This window comes from Podarcis cretensis, assembly GCF_951804945.1.
Source record: "Podarcis cretensis genome assembly, chromosome: 2".
In the NCBI taxonomy this organism is placed as follows: domain Eukaryota; kingdom Metazoa; phylum Chordata; class Lepidosauria; order Squamata; family Lacertidae; genus Podarcis; species Podarcis cretensis.
In genome coordinates this window covers 50,150,063-50,164,941 of record NC_137171.1, presented here as the reverse complement: position 1 = coordinate 50,164,941, position 14,879 = coordinate 50,150,063, and the positions used below count along the sequence as shown (strand labels likewise).

Here is a 14,879-nt window from a genome sequence, read left to right as displayed (position 1 = left end):
AAACTGGACAATACAACATTCTGGGATTAAAAATTGGCCAAAACATTATCAATTACAGATGTAGGTAGGCTTCGGCTCAGGCACTAGGTATATACCCATTCTCAGCCTCCAGATGGAGGGCTGATGCTAGAGCAGGATGCTAGAGCTACTTCTATAGCTCTGTTTTGATAATATAAACATTTTAAGGTTTTTTAAATTAATCCAGCATATTTCCTTTTAACTGTTGAATGATTCTGTGTACATTGCAGCAGCCTTTGCCTATGTGCAATAAAACTGACTGACTGTGACAGCATCCCAAAATGCAACTGCAGCTGGTGTGCACAACTGAACTCTGCATGGATTTGCTTTTAGGATGCTGCTACAACTGGTCCTAAATGAGCAATTACAGCAGTGTGCTAAAAGTCAATCTCAGCTCTGTTACTATTGCTAGCTTGGAGATCTGAAGGCTGGAGAAATTGGAAGGTGGCTTCTCCCTACTACTGTCACCCCAGCTTTTCAGGCAAAGTTCCGCTGCAGCTCTGATGTAGTCAGCTACTGAATGTACCACTGACACCTGAAGAGGCAAACTCCCCCACACTTCTTTCTGGGCTAAGCACCGAAGAAAAGATGAATGGCCTGCCATCTCGCCATTCAGTTGGCAGTACACGGTTTCCTACTTTCAACACAAAGTGGTGTCTGGGGGGGGGGGGACTGAGTGGCTTTGTGCCAACAGGTGCTACATGGTGAGCTGGTCACAATAGTAAGACATTGCTTATCTCAAAGCCTATCTTAATTTCAAGTAATACTTTCACTTTGGCTAATACAGTGGTACCTCGGGTTACATACACTTCAGGTTACAGACTCCGCTAACCCAGAAATAGTACCTCGGGTTAAGAACTTTGCTTCAGGATGAGAACAGAAATTGTGCTCCGGCGGCATGGCGGCAGCAGGAGGCCCATGAGCTAAAGTGGTGCTTCAGGTTAAGAACAGTTTCAGGTTAAGAACGGACCTCCGGAACGAATTAAGTACTTAACCTGAGGTACTACTGTACTACAAACTAAGCCTGTCTGGAGGTCTAGCCGTAGAGAATGAGTTTGGAGTAGGAAGGAATAAAACATCCAGCGGCTCCATTCCACTTGTCATCCCAATTTGATTGGCATTTCACTAGTATATTCACACATGGCAGTATCCAATGCTGCTGTTATGCAAGCAGAACAGACTTCCATTTGCACAACAGGACTTTTCTTACCTCTCCTCCCTTTTTTCAGGCCTCCACCCGCCCTCTAAGTATGCTCCAGAGGCTTGAGGTACACCCCCAGAGCAGATTTTGCCAATGCAACGGGGTCTGAAGGGGGGAGGCAAGGAAGTGTTATTAATTATAGGCATTTGAAGAGTACACATCAGCCATGTTCCCAGGATTTACATGAAAAGATACAACAAAGCAATTAAAATATAAATATAAACAAGCAGAATAAACTAAAGAGGCTGAAAAATAAACTTAAGACCATTCCGCAGCAGCCAAGTATTTGCCATATTCTTGTTGAACACAAAACTGCTTCTTTCAATCCCGATACAACATGATAGACTTTCCCACTGCAGAGTTTCTTGAACAATCTAAAATTAAATCTATAATTTGCTTGCAGTTATTGTGTTAGTGGAAACCTTTCACAATCGGTCCTCCTATCCCCTACGCTTCAGCTGGAAAGAAAGAAGCCCCCCCCCCATTTTAAGTCTAATTCTTGATCTGAAATTTAGATGAGCCCAGGTTTTGTGTCTGCTGTCTGAACGCATTAAGAATAATCATTTAATTCTCCATGTATTATTGGTTCTAAGCTTCAGGATATGGTAAACAGCAGATAAATCATTTGCAGTCCTTGCCATTTTTCCCTGTGCATATTTGCAAACTAAACCTTTGCCTGATATAAATTGCTAAGTATGTGTGAAATATGCTAATTCAGTAACTTCTCTCTTTTCCAGTTTCTACACTGACTAAGAAACATGGCCTTCTACATACTGTAAATTATGGAAATCAATCTACAACTGCTGCAATGCAACACTAGTCTGACATCCGGGCAGCACTTTGCCAGCCTCTGGGCTGTATGTTTATGGCTTGAAGCGGGTGGCATGCAGGCATGATAATAGCTACAGAAGCAATCAAGGAGAACCTTGAAAATACATAGGAAGTGATGGAATAATATATGACTATAACACCAGCATTTATACGAGGTTCTCTTCAGTAGCATCAATCAGCTGCCCTAGCAGAAAATCCTTACTATTATCACCATCAGCTGCTTGGTTTTCCAAGTGACAACAACAACATCAGCCTAGACTTCTTTGTCTTAAACAACAACTACTGAATCAGCAGGTGGAACTCTATACAACTTGGGAGGTAAACATTAGCTCTATTCATGAGATACCAGATTGCAAGGAGAATGGGATCACACCTGCCTCCCACCCCACCCCAAAGTTCATGTGTCATCAGAAGCTCTGAACAGAACCAACATGTGTGCAAGTCTGGAGGACCTGCATTTTGTCCCCCAACCTTCCATATCTTCAACAGAACAGGTTTCTGTTAAAGCCATAGGAGCAGTGACTGATAAATGGCATGGCAATCCTATGGGCTGTCTTTCATTAAATGCCTTTGAGAAAGCCCAGGCGGTTAAACTAACATATCGGAAGCATGTTTGCTACACTGCATAAACTCACCTGCTCTGATCTGAGATCCTGAAATTATAGCATTTTATGAGGGTCCAAAGTGATACCTATCCAACACATCCCATCTAACCGCATGTTCATGCTTTTGAATGCACTGTTTTCCTCCCTTCCTAGTTCTTTATTTTATCACTTTTTGCTTTATGCCTGCTTGTAAATTAATCACTTAGACATCCAGATTAAAGGTAAAGGTAAAGGTACCCCTGCCCGTACGGGCCAGTCTTGACAGACTCTGGGGTTGTGCGCCCATCTCACTTAAGAGGCCAGGGGCCAGCGCTGTCCGAAGACACTTCCGGGTCACGTGGCCAGCGTGACATCGCTGCTCTGGCGAGCCAGAGCCGCACACGGAAACGCCGTTTACCTTCCCGCTGGTAAGCGGTCCCTATTTATCTACTTGCACCCGGAGGTGCTTTCGAACTGCTAGGTTGGCAGGTGCTGGGACTGAGCAGCGGGAGCGCACCCCGCCGCAGGGATTCGAACCGCCGACCTTTCGATCGGCAAGTCCTAGGTGCTGAGGCTTTAACCCACAGCGCCACCTGCGTCCCAGACATCCAGATTAGCCTCTGCTTATTAAGCAATGCAAATATTCAATAGAGGCATTCAAAACAGACAATTAAGATTTTGCCCAAGCCAAAAGATTATTTCTTAAGAAGTTATGCTGACACAAAGCTCTATTGAACTGAAAAATAAAATACAAAGAATGCTGGCTTTTTCTTATGCTAAAGCAGGGGCACACCTCCTTTCTGCAATACAATAGAATATAGTTCATATCCTAACTAGGTTTCTGAGGGTGGGATTGTACTTTAAGCAGAGTTCCTGCCAGTGGAAGTGAGATGACTGACATACACTTTCTGTCTCTTCCCACAAGGCAGCCTTGTGCCTCCCTGAAAAAAATGCACTGGTAGGGCCCTCTAGAGGAACATGAAAGGCAGCACTCAGCACTGCAGTGGGAAGGGGGATATCTGTGAACATTGTTCCCCTCTATTGTTTGGGATCCTCCACTGGATCTTGGTACATCTTTGAATGGAAGAAGCCTTTCAGTTCATAGATACCTAGTTAGCCTATGTTTTCAGCAAAACAGTATGATGGAAAATAGCAAAAAGTCAAGAAAAGGAGAAGTCAAATAATGAACCAATAGAAAAGACAAGTGGAACCCCTACAATAAATTGCAGATGATCTGATATATTACAAGTACACACTTCCACACACAAATGAAAAGAACTGAACATAATGTCCCCACGTAGCGTTATCTTTCACCTTCAGTGTATTGTACAGTCTTCAGTGGACTGCAACAGGCTGTTAAAGATAAATAGACTTTTATAAAACTGTATGAATGGCTTTATTGAGTAGCTAACATGGCCATTGTGATAAACAGCAGCATGCATGGGCTTTGCACACCACACTTATACCCTTTGTTAATTAAAACTGCAGAATAAAAAAGGAATCACACAGGGTGATCCTATGCACAATCAATAAAATTTGGGTTTACATTGCTTCCTCTTTGCAGCTTAGAAACAGGTCTTGTAATATATTTTTGTTTGTCTTTTAGAAAAATGCTAATCAAAATGCCAATAGGTTTATCAATAGTCAGCTGAATTTTTGTTAACAAAGCTTCACCGTGAACTTCATATAATTCACAAACAGTAAACAATGGAGCAAAAGTATTCCACTTCTTCTGATTTACAAATAGATCAAAAATTTCCAAGTTGTTGTTTAGTCGTGTCCGACTCTTCGTGACCCCATGGACCAGAGCACGCCAGGCACTCCTGTCTTCCACCGCCTCCTGCAGTTTGGTCAGGCTCATGTTTGTAGCTTCGAGAACACTATCCAACAATCTCGTCCTCTGTCGTCCCCTTCTCCTTGTGCCCTCCATCTTTGCCAACATCAGGGTCTTTTCCAGGGAGTCTTCTCTTCTCATGAGGTGGCCAAAGTATTGGAGCCTCAACTTCACGATCTGTCCTTCCAGTGAGCACTCGGGGCTGATTTCCTGAAGAATGGATACGTTTGAATTTCCACAGCTAATGTTATTTATATAAAACACCAAAATAGTTGTTGACTATAAAAGCATATTTCAGCCTATGATCACAGAGCAATACAAAATAATAAGGCCTTTGCCTCCTCCACTCATGGAGTTTTGCAAGTGTGAAGTTGTTTACTATGTCACTATCCTCTTATCAAGCAGTAGTTAATGAGGTGGTTTTCAAAAATGGTTATCAGACTCAGCTCCACATTTGTTTAAGGCTGCTAATAAGCTGGACTCCCTCATGTAACTGTTATCGAGATGCTAGTTTAGCTTGTATCAAGCATTTTATTTAGCAAAACAATGGTCTAAATGGCTTTGAAGCTATTCCACAGCATTCAAATCACATAAAGGAAGCATATCTAGAAAACAGCAAGAGGATCTGAGGAGGGGGTGGGGAGATGAGCATTTGAGGTACAGTGGTACCTCGGGTTACATACGCTTCAGGTCACATACGCTTCAGGTTACAGACTCTGCTAACCCAGAAATAGTGCTTCAGATTAAGAACTTTGCTTCAGGATGAGAACAGAAATCGTGCTCCGGTGGCGTAGCAGCAGCGGGAGCCCCATTAGCTAAAGTGGTGCTTCAGCTTAAGAACAGTTTCAGGTTAAGAACAGACCTCCAGAATGAATTAAGTACTTAACCTGAGGTACCACTGTACTTCAAAGTTTTGTGTATTTGCCAGGTTAAACCTGAACTACACTACATCTGAAATTAGTGGGACTTACTTCTAAGTTGACATACATAGGAACCACTGCATGTTTGACTTTAGGACTGTTACTCTAACGTGAGGGGCACATCTGTATACCATATTGATGTGGAGTGTTATTTTAGGCTGCCTGTGCATTCTACAGCAACTTTTCTCACCCCGGTGTTGTGGATTGCAACATCCATCAACTCCAGCTGGGCCCTGTTCCAGGCTATTTAAGGGTGACTGACACATGCATATCTACAGAGTGCACATTTTTAAAAGATGCATATAGGTTTCATGCAGTGTGGAATATATACAGTACACAGATGTATATTTTCAAATTTCCACAACATTTGAAGCACATTTTAGAATTCAACTTTAATGCAGGTTACCTACAGCCAAGACCTCAGGCACAATTGTCCCTGTTGCCATTGTCTGTGTCTGGAAAATGAAGGTATATTTGCAAGACCAATAGTTTCACCATGCAAACAATGTAGGAAGAATTACTGTGTAAGAGTAAAGACAAATAAAACATTTTAACATGACAAAGGTAGACTGATAGTGCCTTCACTTTTCTGTAAATAAATCATCATATTTCACCCTCACCGGGATGAGCTCTTCTTCTTTTTTAAGAACATTTATGCAAGTTTGAGAGTGGATCACCAGAGTGTGCAAAACCGGCCTTGGACTTTTAAGATGAAAGGCAGATACTAATGCTGACTATGGAGTACACCTATTAGCTACTACCTGTGATTTCACAGAACTCCTACCTCTAATCTACATATCAGTTTTGAAACTGTCTTTTATAAATTTGTCAATTTTAGTTTTTAAAAGATGGTACCTCGGTTCTCGAACGTAATCCGTTCTGGAAGACGGTTCGACTTCTGAAACATTCGAAAACTGAGGCGCAAAGGGCTGGCTCCAAGTTCAATTGGAAAAATTGAAAAACACGCAGCGGAAGCCGTTCAACGTCTAAGGGACGTTTGAAAGCATAGGCAATTACTTTTGGGTTTTCGGCATTCAAAAAACAAAATGTTCGTCTTCCGAAACGCTCAAAAACCAAGGTACCACTATACAAATAAAGATACAGTGTGTCACTTGAGAGACAGGTAGCTCATCTGATGCACAATAAGAGGAGCAACTCAGAAGCTAGTCTAGCATTCATTTTACTGGTATGCCATCTATCCCACAAATTGTGATGTTGGGCTGACATGATGGCTCTTTGTGACTGTACTAGGTCTGTCTTTTAGCCAACTCATCCTAAGGCAGCCTTAGAGACATCCCTCAAACTTACAGAACCTTTGCATTTTCTCATCAAGGTTCCAGGGCTATGACGAAAACCAGATGGGGAACCATTGCCCACAATTTTTAGCAGTTGTACACTCAACAGGTTGTCTGTCCACAAAACCTTCAGCCAGCACCAAGGAGTTGATGGTAACACTCTAATCTGATTTCTCAATCTCAGTTTGTGTGAATTTTGGTTCACTCATCCTCAAATAAATGAGACAGATCTTAAATTAACTGTGGCTTTACTAGTACCTTTCTTCTTATTTGAACAGGACCTTGCAAACCCTAAGGATAGCCCCATTCCCACAGTTTATTTTGATGAATGCATATTTTCCTTCAGCCAGGAAAAAACATAGTTGTATTTAAATGTCACTGAAAAAGGCCCAATACTTTCTAAAATTGGCTGCTTAACCCCTCTTCAGACAGCTGCTCAAATATGAAAGCATTATCTAAAGTAGTTTTACAAAGCTCTTATCTACATAGAACCACATTCTGATCTCATTTGCCCTGGTTTAAATCCAGAGTAACTGCATTAAGCTGGTAGTGCTAATTCTGCTTACATAATGACCATTTATATTGATATTGAAATCAGATTCTCACTCTAGTGGCATAAAACTAACCCTCCATGTATCCATGTCAATCCCATTTCCAGTTCTTAAGAGTAAAGATCCTCTGTTGGGTTTGGACTCTACTTTAATCACAAACTAGTAGTTGGTTGAAACTTACGGTCTGATACAGACAAATAGTGCAAACAATGTAAAAAATAATCTGACACTGAAGATTACTCAGAAATAATAGCATAAAGTAATGGTAAAAAGAGAGGTTCTTCCTTCAGTTTTAAGGTTCAAATGCTCACTTTGTTTAGCTAATAAACATTGTACAAATATCCCTGAAAACAATGAAAGGCAGTTTAACTGTGTTTGCAAGCAAGCAGCCAGCAAACACCCCAGTTTTTCTGAAAGGTTCTCCAATACTTTCTTTTTAATAGAGGGAAAATATGACATAACCAACAAAATTTGCATGCAGGTGTAAAGGCAATTCAGTGCCAAGTGAATATTGGAAAGAATGTGCCATCTGGAAAGCCAATGTATTTCACATTAGGACTCACATCTGTTTCAAAATTTCTCCCCATCCAGAAGATCTGGGTCATCAGCAAACTCTCTAGAGAAGTACTGTATTTTTGGATCAAATTCTACTACACAGTTGTAGGGAAATGAGGTACTAAAGGATACTACATTTTAAAGTCTTTTTTTTTAAAGAGAATACCCCACTCACATAATAGCCAATATGTATATTTATAACTTGAGTTGTTTGGCCCAAGCCGTGGTGTGAATTAGCCTACCTCTGCTCCACTAATTTTTTGCCCTGAAAGGACCAGGTCAATGTGTTTAAGAAACTTCTTAACTGCATGCTCTTCATTCTTCTTGAACAAAGCAAGATCCCCTTTTTATGATTTCAAATTAAAACTGCTGCCCCTTCCTTGGCCTGGCCGTCTCCTTTCTCCGTCGAAAGCTGTAGCTTCTTCCCTCAGATGTTCCCACAAGATAAAATCATTGGAAGAACAAAACAGAAAGTAAAGGGCTTGCTCATGGGGAGTCATTTTGAGTCGGATAATATTTTGCTGCTGAAGTATGTGGGGAGACCTGGTACATTAATATGTAAGATTGTGCCTTCAGTGCATTTAAACTGCAATGTGTCTTCCCCTGAATTTTTGATATGGATTCTGCAGTGACAGCCAAATTGTTTGCTGGTGTTTGCGCTGCTTGTTTTCTGAAAAATGAATAAAAATACTTTATTCAAAAAAGAAGAAAAATATTTTGCTACAGGCATGTCCTGCCACATAGAGTATCTCCCTCCTTACCCCCAGTGTGTCCTCAAGTGGGAAAACAGGCTATCAGCACAGTATTGGACAATGTGAGGCAGCAACACTCAGCTAACCTCCTGTCAGTTGTGTTACTGGTGCTTACTTGGAAGTAGAGGGGAGAATGTGGGCACAGTGCAAATGTGCCAGTGGGACTGGCTCCACTGATACTTTTGCACCTTGCAAGCATCACTGCCGCATCAGTCTTCCCTGTCTATAACCTGGTAAGCAGTAGCATTGTGATTGACTTGAGGTCAGGTGAATGCTGCTGCCCCATTAAACTGCCTGCAGCAGCAGCTCTGCTTGGGGCTGTAGCAGCACAACCCATTGCTACTTTGGGGGCGTTTTTGGTACAGTCAATGACCATTTCACAAGGGGGTTCCATTTCCGGCACCCGTACACATCAGTGCCCCGATATGCCCTTTTAGTGATGTGTTCTGTGACGTTTTCAGCCACTTCTGGGTTTGGCAACTGTGTGCAATTGCATATCTTTCAGATGTGTGTGTGTTAATCGGTCATTGCCTATACTGCCGGAAGCTGGCATAAACACTGGTTACAGCACTGCAACCTTGCAAGCCAGCAGGTCCCTGCTTCAAATCTCACCACAGCCACAAACCAAGTGGCCACGTCAGACAAGCCACTCTTCTTCCCATCTACAAAATGGAAATCCAAATTATCAGGCTATTGCAGAGATAATCAAATCATATGTGTAAAGTACTTTAAAAATGATCTGTGTGAAGGCCAACTACACATTACAACATTATAACTAAAATGTCCAGTGTCCTGATTTCTTTTTCTTTACCTGTATTAGGGCTGTGGTGCGGATGAAGGGATTTGTTTTTTGTTTGCTTGCTTTTTAATTTTTTCCCACAGTGACAATCCACCTCCTACCCTGTCCTGAAGCTGATGTTATCCATGGAGAGGGAAACAAAAAGCTGCAATACAAGAACCTCTTTATTTTCACTTCTGCAGCTTGGCAATTTGTCTCAGGAAATTATGCAACCCTGCTGTCCCTTTATATTGACTATACACTGACATAATCTGTGCATAGTTCTTTTAAAAATACACATTTTACAAATGCAACACTTTTTCTTACTCTTCAAAATATCAGCCTTTTACAAATGGCCTCATAAACTTGCCCTTTATCTTCCTTTTTAAAAATAAGTGTAAAATATATTGTGCTTGCCACTGAGTTTTTATAATATTCTCTCGACTTTGGATTTAGGTAGTAAATAGATAATCCTAAAGTGAAATATATGCATCTCTGAAAAAATGTGGTAGTGAAGTTTATAGAATCTAAAAACTCTCCTCTATAAAAACAGATTAACAAAATCTTTAGATAATATAGATAAACAAATCTATCCAGAAGTGGATATCTTGGCAGCATTGAGTCAGCCCAAAAGCTGTACTTTTCATTTACATCATTCCAGATTTTCTTGTCCCCAGGCTGATTGATGCAATCTGGAACTGAATCATTGCCTTCACTCTGAAACTGTATGCTTTAACAGCAAAATCACAACAACGTATTCAAAAAATAGTAAGAAATGGTATTCAGTACACAGACACTCAGCCAAAACTCCTTTATTCCCCCCCTCACAAAATTTGAACACGAAATATCCTTTTTCCTAATACTCTCTGCCCCAGGAATCCCTAACCATTATGCCAGAAATACTGCCAACACAATCTGTCTTCTAATACGACAATCCTCTTTATATAACTTCTGTGTTGAATTCAGTCTGCATTATTCCACCATTAACTACTTTCCAGGAAACCTCTGTTCAGAAGAGTGCACTAGGATGCTTCTTTCATTCCATTTTAGATTCCAATGTCATATTGTGGTACATTCCAATTGTTGTGTAACTGTTTGTTGTTCATAGCATTTAAAAGGTATATGCATCTATGAAACACAGTCTTTTTGTAGTGCTTCCATGCCACTGGAAGGAAAGGCGAATCTTCTCAGGCTCAAATCATGACATATTATGAATGAAGCCATTTCTGTAATCAAACCTGCAATTTATTTACTGTTATCAGTTTTGTACATTTTAGTACACCTTCTTTTTCTCCATCGTGGAACTCAAAATGACAAATGTAGGACTCCCAGGCAGACTCACATTCAGGGCCTTGCTGCACATTACACTCACCATCTTGAAAATAGTCATGTGTGATACTGATGCTCTGGCTATTCAGAAACTCCTTCAGAAGCCCACAGCAAACAGGCATCATTACCTGTCTCTTCCTCCCTCTATTGTTTATCTCTGATTATTAGTAGCTAAGCTTAACTGAGAGAGGGAGGAGCAGGAGCAATGAGCCACTACAGGGGAGAAAAGGCTGTTATTAAAAACAAACCCAAAGCCTTCATTAAATCATTCATTCAGGGATTTCGAAATCGCCTAAGGGACCTATTTGCCATGTATTAATCTGAAAATTAAGCTTAAGAGTAATTTATAGTTGGCTGAAATCTATTAGTCACAGTCATTATTAGAGCTCTGATCATAAATGCCTGCATTTGTGTTTCTGCCCATAATGTCCCTGCAGAGGCTAGTGCAACTGAAACACCCCTTTCTCAGGGTGGGCAATAATATGACTGAGTCAGATCATTGGTCTGCCTAGCTCAGAACTGCCTAACTAGCAGTGACTCTGGGGTTTCAGACAGTGTTCTCTCATAGCCCACAGCCCTACCTGAAGATGCTGGGGATTATTATTGTTATTGTTATTGTTATTAAAATGAGTTTCACAAGCTGCGGTTCAGGGGCAACCATTGGATACAACCAATAAAAGTAATTGAATAGTATTTCATGGATTATTTTTTGACACTGAACTGTCTGCACAACAGGTTGGTTTTAAGCAGTGCATTCAGAAGTAAAGTTCAACTTGGGAAATAGCAGGGAAACAGCCACATATAATCCTTATCCTTTAACAATAATAATATGCAAACTGCATGTGACCCTCGGGAAAATAAACACACATTTCCAGGTTTTGTTTCTAAGATGCCTTGTAGCAAATGAACAGAAGGAAGCACAACTGAGTAGATAAAGGACTGACTCACAGACAAGCATCTGTGGCTTTTGTCTCTCAGTAAGTGAGACTATCTCAAAGCACAAACTATGACATGTGAGAATGTTTCTCAGTCAAAATGTCCTGTAGAATTGGCTTGCAAAATAAAGCAAATAGTTATTGATCAATATATTTCCTTTTAGACATAGAAACCTGGTTCTTTGTTTTCTGGGTGTTGCTGTTTGCGTCTAAGTGAAACCAACCAACCACATGCAGCAAAGAGGGCTTGGATTGCTCTCCTGGTCAATTCACAGTTGAGGAGAGATTTGACTAGGATATTAGAATGGGGTTTGTGCTGTTCTTCTTCCTAATTTTGAACTTCATTTTATCCTTTCTCTCTCTCTCTCCGCCCCCTTTTAAAGCAATTGATGGCAAGGATAAACATGGTTCTGAACACTGAGTATAACACACCCAACAGTCCTGCTTTTCGCAAGTGGAATTTCTGTGATAACACAGAGACAAATGAGATTAATAGAAACATAATTTTGCTTACATATGGAAACATTTCTGTGCTGTACTGCTATGAAAAATAATATCATGCCCTATCCATTATTGAAGCCTCTTGCATGTTTATGTATGTATGTGTTTCTTTATTTCATAAAATTTGTATACTACTTGGTTGCAAAACACCTCAAAGTGATTTACAAAAAAGTTATATGCTAGGCTTGCCATGTCGCAAAAAGTGAAAATCCAGACAGAAAAGCTGTTGAGCTCTGAGTTGTTGGGCTTCTTTTGCAAAAAACGCAAAGAAATTGGACATTTTGGAGCTATTTCTGAGGGAAATCGGCAAAAACGACACTGCTGCCATGGGCTGCCATATGTCCAGCTTTTCCCAGACATTTCGCCAATTTTCATCCCAGATACTGCTTGCAGCTACAGCATTCCAGCTATGTCCTGGAAATTCCAGACGTATGGCGACCCTATTTAAGCAGTCCAGAGGAGCCACATGTTCTGCCATCACTCTCTAGCATGGGTGTACCAATACTGTGTTGCTTTTCCTCATAAAAAGTAATCAATCCATTTCTGACAAAAGACTTCTCTATTTCAGACAGAAGACCTCTCTTAGACTGTTACCTAAAAATACATTCCTTTTGACTTAGATCATACTTTAAAGTAGTAATTAGATAACTATTAGGAATTAATAGATAGACAAGCAAACATGCTGAACACCAAAATAGCAGTTTTCCATCTTTTAAAATAATGGCACTGTTTTCCCCCTCTCCCTGTTCACAGGGCAGGCAAATTAGTTCTTCTGAGAATATTGCCAGAAAGGGGAATAATAAGTGACAAAAGCATACAATGAGAAATGTGCAACATGTCTGTTTTTTGTTAATTAGAAACTAGAGATCTCTTATAACTAATAACGCTTGAGGTTTCTGTTCTTTGAAGAGGCAATTTTCTAATCAGCTGTAATTAGTGAGGGAAAAAAGGGTTCTATCCATTAAGAGTCTTCAAAAAAATATTTCCTCATGTCTTAGCCCATAGACAGTAAAAAAAGACAAGAAAAAAGTGGCAAGATGCCAATGATTACCTGAATAGGAGACATTTAATAGTTTTATAATGTGCTTGAGTGGAAGTTATTAAATTTGCTATATTGGTCTTTCCAACTCATTGCTATTTCAGGGGAAAAACATAAAAACACAATTCCAAATTGTTTGACTGGGAAATAATTGCTTGACAAATACTTTGCTAATTAATTGTGAATTTATCACAATGCTGGACATCAATTATAAAACAATCTTATGGAACTTTTGCCCTGTTCTATGAATCAGGAAATGAGAGTCAGACTAAGCATGATGTTAGGATGAAAAAGTTGCTGAGCTATTTTTGAAAAATCACATAGAAATTAAACATTTTTGAGCTATTACTGAGGAAAATAGGCAATAAAGACGCTGCCAACATGGGCTGCCCTATGTTAAGTGCTTTTTTGCATTTAATGTGCACATTTTTTAAAAAAGTCATTTGGCAGCTGCTGAGTGTGGCAGCTGCTAACTACCGGTACCATTATCTGAGCAGATGGGAGGAGGGCAAACCTTTCCTCCCTTTCTGCCATCCTAACCAAAAAGCATTCCTCTGAAACTGCTAATTGGATTAGGAGGAAATCCCCCATTAGCACCTGCTGCCATCCCAATAATTATCAGTCCACACCCCGGGGACTGCTATTTGCTTTTTTAACAATGTGCATGTTAAATGAAAAGATGCATTGAATATTGCATCTTGTTTAGCCCCCAGTTTAAGTTTCAGGTGTACTGCTAAACTGTGGTTAATTTAAAATGGAAGTTTTCAGTCTCCTTCTCACTGGAGGAAGGGGAGAGAGGCAGACCTGAGACTCACTGCCAGCTTGTAAAATTAAACCAAGGTTTATCATTCTGTGTGAGTTATTTCTATCTGCCAGTATTTTGGCTTTTGACATTCTAAGACCTCACCATTCTTCAACAGTTAAAGGCTAATGTTAATTCCGGGCATACCTAATAATGTGCATACAATTCAGCTTCATGAACCATGATTTTATGTGACTTCAGAACATCCATTTCATATATTTCACCTAATGAACTGTAATTGGGGGGGATTCAAAATGCATATTAATACAGCAATATTCATTTTCATGCATTGCTTTTTCCATTTTACATAAGCTGAAATATTAAAGGTTTAAATAAAGTATTGTTCCAACAGTTCGATAATAAAATATTTACTTATAAGTTACTTACTATGGGGATTCAAGTGCATCTTTAATGCAAGCACGCCCTGTTTCTATTCTGCTAAAGAACAGCAAAAGTTACAAACAATGATTAAGCTGTCAAACATAAGAACAGCTATGAAAAGAAGTTACAATAGACTTCCGATAAAAAGTTTTGTTATTGGAACTTTGCAGGGAAATAAAGGGTATTGTTGACAAACTACAGTTATGCATAAGAGCAACTGACTTTTCTGTGACGCTGGTTCAAGATCTATTTAATGATTTGCCGCAAGGAATGTTTTTGCAACTTCTAAATAAACATGATTTTCATTTTTCATTTAGGCAACTCAGTATGTCTGCCCAACATGTGATATTTGGGGGGGGGGGGGGGACGGGACGACGACGGACACAAGCTTGAGAACTAGTGTTCTGCCTGGTTTGCTTTCTTCTCTTGCTCACATATCAAAATATGATCAAATACAATGCCGGGTAACAAAGATGAATCTACCAACCCTAGACTACTGCATCCTAGCATCATCAGGAACAGTGAATTTGGAAAACAGTTGGTAATTTGATGAAATATCTGAACAGGAAAATT

General features: G+C 40.1%; 1 protein-coding gene and 1 long non-coding RNA gene across 10 annotated transcripts in view; one reads left to right on the top strand and one right to left on the bottom strand.

Moving 5' to 3' along the window:
- Window positions 1–3,038, top strand: part of LOC307209635 — a 57,841-nt gene extending 54,803 nt beyond the window's left edge. Inside the window, exon 4 of the long non-coding RNA XR_013835671.1 lies at window positions 1,957–3,038. This is a non-coding gene — a long non-coding RNA (uncharacterized lncRNA). The remainder of the gene's footprint in view (window positions 1–1,956) is intronic.
- KCNIP1 (potassium voltage-gated channel interacting protein 1) overlaps window positions 1–14,879 on the bottom strand; it is a 575,203-nt gene that overhangs the window by 82,074 nt on the left and 478,250 nt on the right. The gene's annotated exons all lie outside the window — the stretch shown is intronic.